This window comes from Carassius gibelio, chromosome B23 (genome assembly GCF_023724105.1).
Source record: "Carassius gibelio isolate Cgi1373 ecotype wild population from Czech Republic chromosome B23, carGib1.2-hapl.c, whole genome shotgun sequence".
NCBI lineage: Eukaryota > Metazoa > Chordata > Actinopteri > Cypriniformes > Cyprinidae > Carassius > Carassius gibelio.
Window position 1 is genome coordinate 7,965,788 of NC_068418.1, and position 17,143 is coordinate 7,982,930.

Sequence of the window (17,143 nt, forward strand, 5' to 3'; positions counted from 1 at the left end):
ATTAGATCTGCTACACTGCTGCTGAATTGCTGTTTTGCGGGAAGTCGTGGCCTAATGGTTAGAGAGTCAGACTCCTAATCGAAAGGTTGTGAGTTCGAGTCTCGGGCCGGCAGGAATTGTGGGTGGGGGGGAGTGCATGCACAGTTCTCTCTCCACCTTCAATACCACGACTTAGGTGCCCTTGAGCAATGCATCGAACCCCCAACTGCTCCCCGGGTGCCGCAGCATAAATGGCTGCCCACTGCTCCGGGTGTGTGTTCACAGTGTGTGTGTGTGTGTGTTCACTGCTGTGTGTGTGCACTTCGGATGGGTTAAATGCAGAGCACAAATTCTGAGTATGGGTCACCATACTTGGCTGAATGTCACGTCACTGTTGGTCATTGCTGTAGTTGCAGATTATTGCTGCTTGCTGCTGCTGAAAGCAATTATATGAACTGGCTACTGCCAATGCATACAGTGATACAGGGCTGTGAGTATTTACGAAATACTGCAGCTGCACAAATAGCATATGATAATCCATGGCAGATCTATACAGGTGGAGCTGGGGAAGGTTGAGGGTTTCAGAGGAAGTCTGAAAGTGAGCTGCAAAGTTTTGGCTAGTTATGAGAAGCTTTGGGGAAGATTTTGTTGTAAAAACCTGGCAACCCTGTTCATATCATTCTTTTGTGTTGCACTGATGAGGGTCAGTTCAGAACCATGATCTGTTCACACTGGAAATCTGATATTCTCCACATTTAAAACAAAAATGTGAACAACTAGGGCCCTATTTTATTGATCTAAGCACAAAGTGTAAAGCGCACAGTGCAGGTGCACTCAGGGCGTGTCCAAATCCCCTCTTGCTATATATATATATATATATATATATATATATATATATATATATATATATATATATATATATATATATATATATATATATATATATATATATATATTTAATTAGCGTACAGAAATTCTTATGCATTGTAATCCTTTAATTTGTAATATTTGGCATGTTTGTGTGCTGCAGTGCATCTCTGTGTTTAATAAGCGCATGTACGCTCTTTAAATAACAAAGAAAAAACATTGCGCCAGACTTTAGACCAGGTTTGAGTTGGTCTATGGTGCAGTCTATTTTCAGCTCCTTTAAATAGCAATGCGCCAGCAATGACCAGCAGGCCCATGGGCGCACAAATGGGTGCAAATGCATTTGCTAATTAAACAACATGGCACTGAACGGGAAAATGCGATGGCGCCGGATTGAAACTAGCAAACACACTTGCGTTGTGCCTTGCGTCACATTGCACCGGGTGTATGATAGGGCCCCTAAGACTCAGAATAACAGAAATAACTTAGCAACTATATAACAATGACCTGGCAACACAATCAAGTACACTTGATTGTGAAGAAAAAAAAACATTTTGTGATAATGTCAAACTAAAAGTTACATTTTGAGTTTTTTTTTTTTTTTTTACACAGCACCACACCCAATGTGAACGGGCTTTATTGTGATATTTGCAGTCTCTCGTAATCATGTCCCCACAGGTTTTTTATTCTCTTTCTGTGTCTGTGTTTGTCTCCTGTTTGTTTGTTTGTCTCATTTTAATGAGATTTAATTAGCTTTATTAGCCCAGCTTCCTTCAAGGATCAAAACATCCAAGCCAATCAAAACATTTCATTTTCAGGCAACTTCTTCGAAGAAGCTAAAATTTCTCTGTGGCTTTGACTTACCATCTAGTTACCAACATCATAACTAATTAAGCATACAGATTATTGATTGATACCAGAGGACAACAAATATCTAGTGTGATATTTACAGAGAGCTAAGTGCTGTTTTCATATAACATGGTTATATACTGTATAAAAAGAAAGAGCTCGTCTAAATCTCCACATGGAAAACTACTTTTTCAAATGCACAAAATACAAAAAAAATTATTAAAATTATTATGTGTGTGATTTATCTGATGAAAACCTTTTATACCAGCAAATGAAACTATTAAAAAGCTATGTGTGTATATATAGGGAAATAAATCATCATATCTGATGCTGCTATTATTGTGGCTGTTCAGAGCAATATATTGTCTGCAGTACTCGAACCTGCAGCTATTTTTCCTAGAAAAAATTGGCAAAAAGGTCTAAATCCATAATGGACCTGCATCTTAGTTATGCCAGGAGGATGAGTGTTGTGAAAAATACAACAGAATAACACGCATTATTCTCCGAGGTCGGCTGAGTTAAGAAAAGCAGTAGGTCATTTGCTCTGAATGTTTTCCAGCGGTTCTGTGAGAAAAACACAGCCATGTTCAATTCAGATGAGATTGAAATCACAAATTGCATTTGCGAGAGACAAATTTACCTGACCTTCACTGGGGAAACTGGCCCCGTCTGAATAGAGTTTTTCTCCCTAATCACATTCAATACACAGACAAAAAAAAGAAAAGAAAATACATTTTGCTGGTGGCAAGTGACCAATTTTAATATCCACATAAAATCTAAATTGACCCTACTGCATAGTTGTGCACATTTGTCTTGTGGTACAAAAAAAAACAAAACCTCATACCTACAAATGAATCCACAGAAGAAAAAACAAACTTTTACTACTATGTTCTTGCATTAACTAAATTAATAAATAAATGTTAGGTACACTGTACGTAGTGTGTTCATGTTATATTGCAAACTCTTTTGCTGCTGTTGAGGTGGGATATGGGTAAAGTTAGGGCCAGGTTAGTGGATGGGTTAAGGGGTAGTGGAAGGGTAAACAATGAAGTTATAGATAAAATTACGTAAATGTATTACAAAATTAAATACATACAAGTACAAAGTAAAACATGCAATGTACGCAATAAGTATATTGTATCAAATAATTTGAAGTGGAACCGAAATTTGTCTTCGTAATATCTGCAAATACGTTACTAGTGTGATTTCATCAGTCCTTAAAATGACTCTAAATCACTCATAAATACATGCATTTAATACATTGGGTCAGATTTACTAAACAGGGCAAATTAGTGTAAGAGTGCAATTCCAAAACAGAACCGACACGACACCGCATTTCCATAATGACCAACGCAATCTACTGAGCACAGAACAAATAAGTGTAAGGATATGTTCAGATTCAGATAATCTATTCTTCTAACACTCTAAATAAATTAATACTTGTGGAAAAATAAATCTTCTCTGTGGTGCCTCCTCCTAGCTACAACAAATACAGCCATTCAAGCGCGAAATAGTTTAAGCAATGCTTTTTATGACGTTAAATAATTGCGCAAATAAAAGTCATTTGACGAGCGCAAATATTAATAAACCGTGTTGTGTGATTTATATGTGATTTAAATACTCTCCTCCCATACATTTTGCGTTTGAAAGGGATACTCCTATAAAAGCAAATTCATTAATGTCAGATGCAAAAATGACAGTGTCCAAGCTATTTCAGCGCCAATTCTTCACATCTTTGGTGCAGTTAGTTGTGCTGTGTATTCAAGTGAAATGTATTATGGTAAATAATAATAAAATTGTTGATTGGATGGTGATTGGATGGTGTTAAATCTAATCGTGAGCTTGCTGCCAGTTGTGAGAAGGGGGTGTGTGGTTTAAGTGGATTAATTGATTGGAGATGTCATGTATACTAATACCAGAGAGAAGCTCACATATCGATTAACAAAAGAGAAAGACAAAGAAACTTATAGATGGATGAACTGCTCACAATAAGATAATAACCAGCCCAATCTCATGGCAATTCATACATATTTTATGAGGTGGCTAATTCGTACGACCTCACTCATACAAATTCGTACAATTTTATTTTACGAATTGCACAATAGTATGAAATTGCACGAATGACCTATACCTAACCCCACCGCTAAACCTCCCCTTCACTGGGGTATAGACAAATCTAGAGGAGAGTGAGGCTGTACGAATTCATACATACGAATAGGTTGTGAGATAACATGTTTTTAGAAAATAGATAGTGAACTTTAAAAAGTGCAGCAAATGACACATATTCAATGTCACTTACTATTCAGGCTTCTGCTCAAACCAGTGACCCCTAAAAACAGAATGAGTGTGTGAGGATGATGACAGGATAGGAAGAATGAGAGGAATGCATTACAGCAAAGAGCTGTTTGGACTCCATTACTGCTGGAATCGGATGGAGAGGGGAGCGATAAAAAGGTGAGCTGTAGGATAGAGAGGTGAAGGATGGATAGATAGCTTTTTTTCTTCAGCTGTTTGCCCTTATATGACGACAGTAATTGATTTCTACGCATCACAGAGCAGGGATGAATTGGTGGACCTTAGTGGTTCCTCAGGACCCGGTGGGGCTGTCCAGAGCAGTGCCTGACTGTAACTCTCACAGTCTCTGTCTTGTTCAATCTCAGTTTCATTTAACTACAATTTCCAGATCTATCATTTGTTAGACTTATTACTTGTCATAGAAATGAGACATGATCAAATGTCACACTGTCAACTCTCAGTGTCTCCACAACTCCCAAAATTCAGAAGAGATGTACAGTAACTGCATGGCAGGCGAGATTAATTCAGTTAATGAATGAAATACCAGTGCTTGCAAGACAGCAAAAAATAGTTGTGACACTATTTAGGGCAGCAGTATGCATTAAAAAAAGTATTACATACAATGGCATTTCTGATTTTAGTTAAATTATGAATAGTGTTATTGTTAAGTTTTAGTGTGCAAAAGCTAAATTAAATGCAATTTGTAGCAGAGGAAGAAAAAAAAGATCATTTTTAATTTAGTGCATCTGTTTATGAACTATAAAAATAATTTAACATGCACACACTCACACACACACACACAGAGAGAGAGAGAGAGAGAGAGATGATTCATATTCTCAGAAATAAAACCATCCAAGCAGTTCACAACAAATCATTCCATCCAAGTCTATTGCTGTGTTCAGTGTCTTTGACGTTCCTGGGGTCCACATTGCTGAAAGATCTTGCTAATTAAGCTTAATTAGGAGATTGTATTCTCTTTAATCCATCCAATTAAAGAAACTGAGTTGTGCTGTACATGTGGAGTGGAACAGGAACCATAATGATTTGATCCATTATGCCCTGTGATCTTTTACCTCAACCAAGCTAATGTTAGTTAAGTCACTTACCTTTATTTATTTAGTTTGGCCGTTTTTTTTGCTTTTGTGGTCTGTTGTGTACAGTATTAAACAAGCTTACCTTGATGAAAGGGTTTGGCCTGGGGTTGGTCATTTCCCTCATATAATTACACTACCGATAAATGAGGACAGTGAGATTTAATATATGAGATACTTTAATTCAGCAAGGATTCATTAAATTGCACAAAATTCAGTTAAGATTATATTCATATTTTAGAATGATATTAATGTGATTCTTTTGGACTTTAAATCCATAAAATTATAATTTTTTTAAATATATCCGATTCCACAAAAATATGTTGTTAACATTGATACAATAATGTTTCTTGAGCTGCAAATCAGCATATCAGAATGATTTCTGAAGGATCATGTGATACTGAAGACTGGAGGACTGATGCTGGAAATGATTTACATTATAATAAACTAGAAATCAGTTATGTTAAATTGTAATCATTTAGTTTTATTGTTGTTGTTGTTTTACTGGATTTTTAAACAAATATATGCACATCCTTGGTGTGACTAAAATCCTACAAATCTCTAACTTTTGAAAAGTAATCCAATCACTTTTTAGGGGTAGTTAATTAGTGTTAGAGAAGATGAAACATTGCTATTAATTTTACAAAATTTGTAAAGAAATGCGCTGACGCTGGTTGGTGAAGCTCTCTAATGTGCATATGTCTCGGTTTACACACCAATATTACCCTGTGGTTAACTGAAGCTCATTGAACCAGTTTCTGCTGTCACTGATGATCATTTCATCTGAGGAATACGACAGCTCTTTGAGAAGGTGATAGCACGAGACTAAAAACTGTACGCCCAGCCACCCTTTCCCATTTGTGTATTCTTGTTTGAGTGTGATTTATTCTATTCTCAAAGATGACAATTTATTTATTCTTGATATTACACAGGAGTTGAAGAAATATGAAAAGTGTCATCATTTGCTGACCCTCATGTCATCTTAAACCCCTGCCACTTCTTTACTGGAACACAATAGAAGTTTTTAAGAATGTTCACAGTGCCTTTTAAAGACATTAAGACTCCAAGGACTGTCAAGTCCCCGAAAAACAAAAACAAATGCACAAGTATATAAATTAATAAAGACGTACAGGCTGCCTCAAATGGCTTGGATTCTGTACACTTTAGTTAAATAATACTGTAGCTTTGACTGAGAAAAAGAGTACACTTTAATTTACTTTTGGTTTTATGCCAATGTGCGCCAATATGATTTAAGATCTATGACCATTTTCATCTCTTTCTCTGTTAGATCTGTCACATGGGGCTTCAGAAGACCAGGGCCCTCATTTATGCACAGATGTGTGCGTAATAAGTGCTTACGAACAGTTTCATGCAAAGTGTGTGATCTCCCAACTTCTACTTATATGTAGAAATGTGTGTAAATATAAGGACAAAATATTGAACCTTTTCTATACACTTTTGATGACTAACACACATCATATGGAGCACACTTTTATGATGCATTTATGGGTTCTATGTAATTTTTGGATCCTAATAATCACTGATCTCCATTATGCTTTAACTGTTTGGAAAAGAGCAGCATGGACATTCTTAAAAACAAAAATAAAACAGGTTTGAATTAAATTAGTAAATGATGACAGAATATTCAATTCTGGTTGAATTATTTTTTTTAAGAGACCAAATAATTATGGACTATTTAATTTTAATTTTTTTTTTTAACTCTAAATACAAATTATATCTTGGGGCCATCTTGCAAAATCCATTTTGATTCTCTAAACGTGACCTTGCTGTATTTCCAATATGTTCCACAAAGGCATTTCCACATTGCAGACATGATAACATGGAAATGAGCACCAGAGACATCAGAGAAAAGATCCAGGCACAAATCCTCTCAAAGCAGAAGAGTGTGTTTATCTGATGTGGGTGTTCAGTGCTTCAATACACTGAGGCACATGTGTAGCTTCCTTTCCACTGGCAAAACCAACCGCAGAATAAACACCATCAATCTGCCCAGCACACTAGCGCTATCCAGCACCCCATCAATCATTCTGAGCGCCCCTTCCTCTCTCTCTCTCTCTCTCTCTCTCTCTCTCTCTGTGCTGCATTGCAATGGGATGCTGTAACTATGGCAACCAGACTCATTAAGCAAGCAGAATGAGTCGTCTTACACTGGTTTTTGAATAGTTGCATTAGTATTAATGAACATATGACACAAATAAGTGATCAAAGAATCACTATGACTCTATTTACTGTAACACGCACACACAGCACCACACCTCGACTCGGCCACACCCTTTCTGTCTGTCTGTCTCGTCATGCCAGACGTATCCTCTCATCTTCTGTCTTACTAGGCCTATCAGGCAGGGGTTCTTTAAAGTTACATGAATATTTTATTAGCAAGATGTTCACCTCTAGTTAGAGGTGCTCGATGAAGTGTAGAACAGCAGCAGAAAGCTACCCGTTAGCATTCCCATTCTTCTCAGGGGCAGCTGCTGACCCGTTGCAGGACCTAAATCTGCTGTATTTAACCATCACTGGACAAAAACTACCTAATCTGTAAATGCCGTGTGAATAATGATTCTAGAGCCAGAGAAAATCCATACTATGATGAAACATTATTTTGTAAAAAAATAAATAAAATGCTTTTTGCTAGATGCTTTTCAAAACTAGAGTGGTAATGGTGTCTACCAGCAGGTGTTAATTGGGTCGTGCTAATTTAATGCTGTTTGCTTAATCAAGCAACAAACTTAATATTGCTCATGCTGAGAGTTAATAGTTTGAACAAACACCTTTAAAGGCTCTGATATTCTCAAGGTGAATTCGATTTTTGTTCTTTGCTCAGGGGTAAAAGAAAGTTTGAAATACCAGAGGAAAGGTTTCTGTTAGCAAACATCCTGATGATTCCCACAATGCTGAGAGTGGTATTTCGATGAGTAAATAAATATTTTAATAATGAAATAAACATTACAAAAATGACAGTGGTGAGAAAGCAGCAGTTAAGAAAGCAGCAGATCATAGAAATGCGGACAAGTTTGCACCAGATCTGCAATTCGGCACCCTATTAAGGTCCAGTTTGTATTACACTGTTACTTTCAATTAACTGGAAAAGAGCTCCTCATCGAAGGCAGAGCCCCAGAGCCACACCTGTCTACTGCATAATCAACACGGACCTATGGTAGTCCAAATGTGTTTTTCAGCCAGGGAGAACTTTTCCAGGAAGTTTGCTTTGGAAAGCTGTTTTAAAAACTAAAACAAAATTTTCTCACTATTTAATTCTTTGACTTTGCTTCTGGGAGGTTTGTGCAGGCGAGCTCGTCTTTCTTCAAATGGCTTGAAGTATATCAGACCTTTAACCTAAGTATTACACTTTCAATAAAACCTCCAATCACACAGCTTCTATGGAGAGATGTAACATTATTTGTCTAAGCGATCATTAAGACTTAATCAAACTTAAGTACAGGTCCATTCTGACATGTGTATGGGCGTATGGGTGCAGTCAAATGGAGTATACTTTAAAACGCCTTTTAAAGTACATTCCATCTGATAAGTGTGTGCAAACACAGCCGCTCGACAAATGTCCACTAGAAAATGTCATCCTTGTCGAGTGTCTGCACTATTTCTCTCCAGAAGTTATAAGCAATTAAAATGTCTATGTACTTGTTTAAACTAAGGTTGCGTGTAGCTCTGAACTCCTTAAACAAGTGCTCATCAACTTTTGCATCAATTGTGCAGTTGTGGTCTTGAGCAGATCAATGCTTTTATTTTTTTCTTATAAATTTATTTTTTGACTGAAATATCAAGATGCATGCACAAGTTAGGCATCCAAAAAAAATCTGAGTCCACTTGAACATTATATGGCTACTGTTAAGGGAAATTTACTTTGCACACTATGTGCATACTATAGTGTGCAAGTAAAAAACTACATTTACCTTAGTGTTTCAGCCCGGCAACTGATAAAACAACAAAATGACATAGAAAGGCATTTCAGAATATTGGCTCTTTTGATTAGGCCCCTAAGCTCCAAGCAAAAGCAGAGAAACATGCTAAAACCATCAGTAGTTCTTAACACTGTATAGCAATCATCCACAACACCCTATAAATGTGGTGTGATTTCTGTTCCACTCATATCTTCCTCAAAAAATGTAAAAGTCAACTTGAAGCTGTTTCATCCTTTTGCATAATTTAGGTGTAAGGGATCTCCCAGACCTCTGAACACACACAGACCCATGTGCAAACGGCACATTTGTAGCAGATTATATCACAGGAGCATGTTAATGAGGGTTCAGCACTATGTGTGTCTAATTAATCCCAGTGGAATTAATCGTCAGGGGAGGGATCAAGATCTACTCAATATGGAAATGAGTGTTAACAGTGAGTTCATCCTTCACCTCATCAGTATGCGCACCAACAGGTATATCAGACATAAGGGTATGTGCAGGATAAATGAAAGGGTCAGAGGTCAAGTCAAAGGACTGCAATACAGATTATCTATGTGTAATAAATTATGAACCTGCTCATGATAATAGACCTTCTCCAAAACAGAGAGAAAATAATTCAATAAGGAGGGTGCGCATGAATGTCACTGTAAATATATTAATTCAATAAGAGTTTATTCGTACAACAGAATCACATTGTTAGTTAAAGAAAAAATAACTTAAGGCAAAAACAAACCCAGACCTATTGAAAACTGTTGCAAAATTTGGGCAAAGTGATTGTGCATTGCATTTTTTAACAGCATTTTCAAAATGAAATGTCAAGTGTTTGGTGCTAATAGGACATTCAGTTTTAAATATTTGACATTGGCCGTTGTACGTATTGCACGAGTTAGGAAATAAAATGTCTAATAAGTGGCACTATTCTTTATTATGCTTAAAAATAATTTACAACCCACACTAAACTCTACCCAAAACCTAAACAATAATGTTAACAAAAGCAATCTGGAGGTTAAGGAAAAGCATTTCCTGCAGCAACCATGCTATTTAAGTCTTTGAGCTGTTTATTGAGTGTCGTACCTTCTATTTTAATGAATTGGTACCCCAGTGCTCAACATCCACCTGAACCAGGTGCGCTGCCAAGCAATTTTATTAAGTCAGAAAAGCCATACATACGGAGGTCATTATACAATGAAATGTCAAAATGTATTAGTTTACAATTAATGCTGTATGTTTAAAGTGTTTTGAGGTCATATCAATGTGTTGTGCAATGTGAATATGAGTCTTTAAAGGGGTCATATGATGCTTTTTTATAGATCATTATTTAGTGTATTTGGTGTAACAGGATATCGTGACATGTTTCAATGTTAAAAAAAACACATTATTTTTCAAATACTGTACATTATTGTAGGTCCTCTATGCCCCGTCTCTCTCAAACGCGTCGTTTTCTACAAAGTCCCTCCTTCTGTTAAGCGCAGTCTGCTCTGATTGGCCAACTGACCCAGTGCATTGTGATTGGACGAACACTGCAAACACTCATTGGAAATGTCACGCCCCTTTCCATAATCATGACCTTCATCTTTCAACATTAATGTAACAACAGTTAATAATGTCTTTATTTTTACCATCATAAGCTGAAAGAGGAACAGAGTCACGTGACAGACACAGTGATGAAGCTGACTCCACTGTGTGACCATCTCTCTCTCTCTCACACACACACACGCGCGCACAATGCGTAAAACTCCACATTTGAACAGTCAAAACAAATACTTAAACTAATGACAAAACATACTTCCAGTATCTGATTCAGAAACACCAGATTGTCGTAGTAAAGTCAGAATGTCAGAATTGCCAAACACTATTGGAATCAACTATTTAGTATAAATCTCCCGGGAGCGCAGTTATCAAGATCATATTTGCTATTGCTATATTATACAACTCATATTTGCTGCCAACAAAGTTAGGGTTAGGTTTCTGCAAGACTCCAAATAAACAGTCACATGAGAATCTCAAGAGACGTCCCACAATGAAGGTTACCATTTAGTCAGGCCCCTATATTTGTCTGATACTCATCAGTGACAGTTAAGATGGTTTCTACATACAGCGTGTATAGAGTACCAAAGCTCATTTGGTTTTCAAACAAAGTAATGTTTTAGATATCAAAGAGAAAGTAATACTGAGAATGTTTAGACTCCCTCGTGTGCCGAGAGATGACTACAAAATGAAACCGTGAATCTCTGTTCAAACAAAAGCTGATTGGACAAACAATGCCTGCTGTAAAATCATCCAATTGGTTTGTTTTTCAATAGGCTTTCGAACATAACTTTGTATTTCATTTGAATAAATCCATAGCAGCAGGCCCACAGTAGGAAAGGATTGCTCCGCTTCATGGCACTTCAGCAGATATCTATTCCCTTGACAAACTGTCTGGAGGGTATGATATGAGTTCTGCATAGTTAATTCTTACATACAAAACAGCCACAGCTTTCAAGTACATGCTGCACGGGTATTAAAAAAATGAGAGCATTAAATCATTAATCTCAAATCGTTTACCAGCTGCTTTCTCCATTAGAATGGAAGTAAATAAAAGGACTGAAAGCATGCATGTATTTTTAATGTCCTGCTATCTGTAAACTGTCAGGATATGCAGATGATTTTAGGACGAATTCTACAGAATGGAAATTAACAAGTGCTCTAGTGCTTTCTCTGACTGCAGTCGCAGGTTTAATAATTCAACAGAAGTCTTTAAAGGTGCATGTGAGAATGTACTGTTGTGCCCAGCTCTGAGCGCTTGTATCTAGAGAGCGTTTACTCTGAGCCGCTGTCAGACGGGAGTCCCAGGAGAGCGAGCAGTGCATTAGTATGCTTCTCACCGCCTGCACACTCTCAGATGCTGGGTGTGCTGTGCTCCACAAAACAGGTGTCAGTATGCCATAGTAACACACACGAGGTACCATTAGATGCTAAATAAACCCTCTTAGAAACCCTCTGTTGCACACAACACAAGTTTAATCCAAAATGTTGCTCGATATGGCAGCTGTAAGAAAGGAAGTTATGCCTTTCAACTTTAAAAAAACAAAAGTATATTTCAAATATCTCACATCCGGAGCATTTGAGCGATGCACATTAATGTTGTTGCCTACATTAACTAATTATTTTAGTTTGAAGATACTTTAAAGATGTACTATATGGCATTTGTTTTGAAATATGGTCCTCGGAAGCATTATAACACAAAACAGAGTAACACAAACACACTCTGTTCAGTAAATCTGCCTGAATTTCGATGCATTTTCAGGGATTCGCTTTCTGTTCAGTGTAGATGAATTACTGTTTGAATGTAAACTCGATTTCAATTTAAAAACTCGTGATAAGAATTGAAACATTTATAGCTATTACTGAAAGGATACTTTTCTTGAACAATTAGCATATGCATTATAACTGAATTAAGTTAAAGAAACTTGTATTGAACAGCGTAAACCTGGCAAACCATCTTAAATATAGTTTCCGCTGGGCATTACCAAGAAGGCCGCTGTCTGTTTGACACAACAACAGTAAACTTTTTTTTTTTATTGACAAATGAGTATCAAAATGAGAGATTGTAACACTATTTCAGTAAAAACATACTCTTGATTAAAATATCATAAACACTGCAAGACAACACACTAATGATGCATCTTGATTAATCTTAATGCAATGTAATCTTACTGTAATATTGCAACTTGCGTCTACACAAAATGACAACACAAGTGAACTAATTTTGCACTGGAAAAAAGGCATAAAATCACAATATTGTATTACAGTAGTCTACACATATAAATGTTAAGATATCTCTTCTTTTTTTTTTTACAATCAATCAATCAGTCGATAAATAGGAGTATTTGTTTGAGTTTTTCTGTGTTATTTGGTGTAGAGTAGGGATGTACTGTATGTGTCTGGCAAAGGGAGAAGGTTCATTTGATTGTGTTTTGCAGGTAACGGTGTAGATCGCTCTGAAGGGTGCAGCCAATATCTGCATGAAAATGACAAATCTGTCTCCTTGTACCGCTGTGCTCCTGGAGACACACACCAGGGGCAATCTGCACCCAAGACTATTTCTAAAACCCATCGAATGCAGGATGGAACAAGATAAGAGGCAACTCAGCCATCTCACTGTTATTACTCATCACATGAACTACTTCAGCCTCCGTCTCCCCGTTATTTCACTCTGTTCCTGAGCACAGTGAGTCGCCTCAATGAGTAGCATTGGCTTCTGATGCAAAGGCAGCATAATTATACCTTGTTTTGGCAAAACAATAAGCACTGTATACATTAATTGTGGAGAAGTTAATCCCAGAATACACAATTTGGCACTACTTATTTCATCTGATATTTGGGTGTTCTGTATATTTTCCCATTTGAAAAAATATGTGCACTTAAATGTATTGGATATGCAATGGTACTTGTAATCATAAAGGTATATTTAAAGAAAACCCTGTATACAGATCAGGGGCGCAACTGCATATTTGCCAAGGGGTATGCAAGATCAGTGTGGGACAATTTGCCATTCTATGTTAAAGATTTCTGCCAAGATATCATCTGGTAGAAAATTGAATGATGACTGCAGAGGATTATTTATTGAATTCACTGTGTAATATAGCTCTTTTCATGTTTTGCTAATGGATTTATATTTAGACAATATAAAATCATAATTATAGCATTTAAAAATCTCCTTTTTGTCAAAACTCAGCATTATTTTGTATTTAAGTATGAAATAGCAAGAGTTTTCAACTCATCGGGTCTATTTATTCTGAGCTAAAACCACAATTTTCAGTAAAAGGTGGCTATTTGTAACCTTGTTTATAATCTTGTAAATTTCTCTCAAATGTAAATCAAATGCCCATTGACAAACATACTCAGAAATGAACTGATGTTTGCCCTCTTTAGTCAGTGGTGGAGCCAGCGACCAGTCTGTAGTGGCACAGGAATCATCAGTATTTCTATATAGAAATGTATTTGACTACTGGACTGTTTTAGTGCCCAAAACAATACAGTTAAGTAATAAGTTGTGAATTAGACCAGGTAATACTGAGTGGATATGATCATTTTTGTATTACCTCCAGTTATTTTAATAACAATTATTATTTTAATTTATTGCTCAGTCAGCTGGTTCTGGGTCTCAACACCCCAAAAGCTTGTTCTCCATCATTACACAGGCCTACTCATGAATGAGACATGCAAAGTTTGTCAAAATTCACTGTATTTTATATAATCAGTGAACTCAAAAAAAAAAAAAAACAATGGTCAAAGTTTCACATATTAGTTGTCAAAATGAATTAATTCATTGCAACAATTTTGTCAAACCTAAATCGAGCTCTGTACAAAGCAAAATAATAAAAAAATCATTTAAAAAAAGTTATCTTTTGAATCCCCATACAATGTGAAAAAGGACAGAAGTCAACAGCACATAAATGCCAGAATGTAAAATTATTTTAATTTAAGCATTAAATATTGTTTCATTTTCGTACATTACAAATTAACTAAAATTTAGCGCATATTTTCTAGTACAACTGCACTGTGCATTAGATTACAAATAAAAATTACATATCTTGCACCCTATTGTGATTGCGATTTGCAGAATATTTCTGTAAGGAAAGCTGAAATGCACGTCTGAAAAAGTCTCCCATTTGTTGTGGTCGTAAAGGGATGGTGGTTCTGCGTTTTTATTAGTTTATTGTAAATTCATTTTTTAACTCATTAAAAAAGCTAAAAATGTTAAATAAAAATGTTTCATTACATTATTTAAACAACTAAGATTTTGATTCTCTATAACGTTTTATTAAAAGAGATTTTCACATGATGATTTCGGCAAAATGGCGCCCCCTATCCACTGCATTTACCGTACTGAATACCCCGTTTTTTGCGACACTGATACAGATAATATATTACTGAAATGTTAATGAAACAAGATCACTTAAGTGTAATTAAAAGAGTATTCTTTCATGACAAAAAATTAACTTCACTTTGTAGTAATGTCAAATTAAAAGTTTTAATTTAAATCATCATGTTTTAATAATCCGTGTCATGCTCTGTCACACTCATTTTAATGTTAACCAACATACAAGAGTAATTTTTTAATTATATTAAATTAAAGTTCATATATTTTAAACATACTCAATTACATCATCATTACAAATGTGTAATTACATATATATCTATATACATAGATATACATAGTTTCAACATTGAAGTATATTTTAGTTTCCAAATGTTTTTCAGCAATTTCTGCACAAGCATCTTTCAAAGACAATATAAATAATTATAAAATCTTATATAAAGATGCACTTAAGTCCTACTTAAGTGGGTCATAATTACATAAACCATAATACCATAAACAAACACTGCTCGAAGAAACATTGGCCAAATTTTGACAGATGAGAAAATTGATTTAGACGCATCATAAGATAGCTATGATGAATATTAATTTTATAGTAAGTCCCTGTTTGGCATGGCATATAATTCCAACCTCTTTAATAAAATAACATCATTAAAATAACATCAACAATAAAGTAACAGTTGCCCCTCATTAAAGCTGCAGGGAAACAAATAAAAGAGGAATTAATATTACAACAAAGTAATTTAATGTTAAATACTAATGCTCTGATATATGAGATATAAATGATGATAGTCAATAATAATAAGAAGACAAATGAATGACAGTTTAATTATACCCATAGGCTGTATGTAATAACCAGTTAGACCCCTGAGACCCCCTGTGTGGTTAAAATGCTGCTGGTGCATACAGTAGACACTGAGACAGTCTCTGTCACGCTCGCCCTGTTTTGTCTCTCTCTGTCTGTCACCTTCTTTGAACTTCCCCTTGCGTCCCCCTTCTGTTCTGTACACCAGCTTCATGAGGAACACTGAAGAGTGTTGAACCCAGCTCTGTTCCTCTGCACTCATTTATCTGTCTCTGGACGTGTAACCCTGCAGCTACAGGAGCGGACGTGCGGCTGGAGATGTAGTCTGCATTACACCCGTCTGAATTAGTGTCTGGGGACGCGGTTATGCCTCCGTGCTGGAGATGAGGACATCTCCTATGTAATAAATCATCGCTTACTGTTAATTAAACCGTCCGTCCTTGCTACGCTCCAAGTGTGTGTGTGTGTGTTTATAGCTCTGACTAGGGAAGATGTGTTAAACTGTGTGCATGATTGCGTTTATGAAAGCCAGTGCCCCTGACGGTCGTATCCTTGGAAATGATATGACAACGGAGAAAAGTGGCCTTTACAGCAAGACTATTAAAACTGAGGGACGATGAATCCTCAAACCCAGTGTGGCAAATTTGGGCACAACAGAGCAGCAGGAATATGGTGTTGAAATGGATTTTGGAGGGACAGACTGGTTTGGAAAGAAATCTCCAGACGGCAGACAAGGTCATTTTCAGCGAATGCCCCGCTTTGAGTCCGTGCTAATACAATACTGTAGAAAGAGCCGCAGATTTACACAGTAACGTCAACATGAAGTTACCTTTTAGGACTAGGTGGTACTATCCCAATCCTAAAAAAAAACACCTTGTCCTTAAATGTAACTTTATGTTGACTGTAATGTCTGAAAAATCACTAACTTGTGTAATCTAAAGAACATTTAAAGTCTTCAACAAGAAAAAAATGTGTGTAGAACAAGACCAGTGACGATTATTGAAAAGATAGTTCACCCAAAAATGAAAAATGTACATTATTTACATACATTACTCATTCAAGTTATTTCAAACAAAATTAGTTTTTTTTTTTTTTTTTTTATCTTTTGTTGAACATATTTTTAGAATATTTTTAGCTGGTTACTAAAATTGATGGTAGCCATTGACTTACTTTATATGTTTTTTCTCCATACTATGAAAGTCAATGGCTACCATTAACCATTTGGTCACCATAATTCCTCAAAATATGTGTTAAAGGGATACTTCACCCTAAAATAAAAATTTTGTCATTAAAGGGGTAGTTCACCCAAAAATGAAAATTAGACTTGGTTTTACTTACCCTCTAGGCATCCTAAGTGTATATGACTTTCTTCTTTCAGAAGAATCCAATCAGAGTTATGTTGAAAATTGTCCTGGTGAAAGGGAAAACTGTGCATATTTATAATGCAATTATA

General features: G+C 36.1%; 1 protein-coding gene across 2 annotated transcripts in view; it reads left to right on the top strand.

The window, feature by feature from the left end:
• LOC128011126 (PDZ domain-containing protein 4-like) overlaps positions 1 to 17,143 on the top strand; it is a 38,553-nt gene that overhangs the window by 3,267 nt on the left and 18,143 nt on the right. The gene's annotated exons all lie outside the window — the stretch shown is intronic.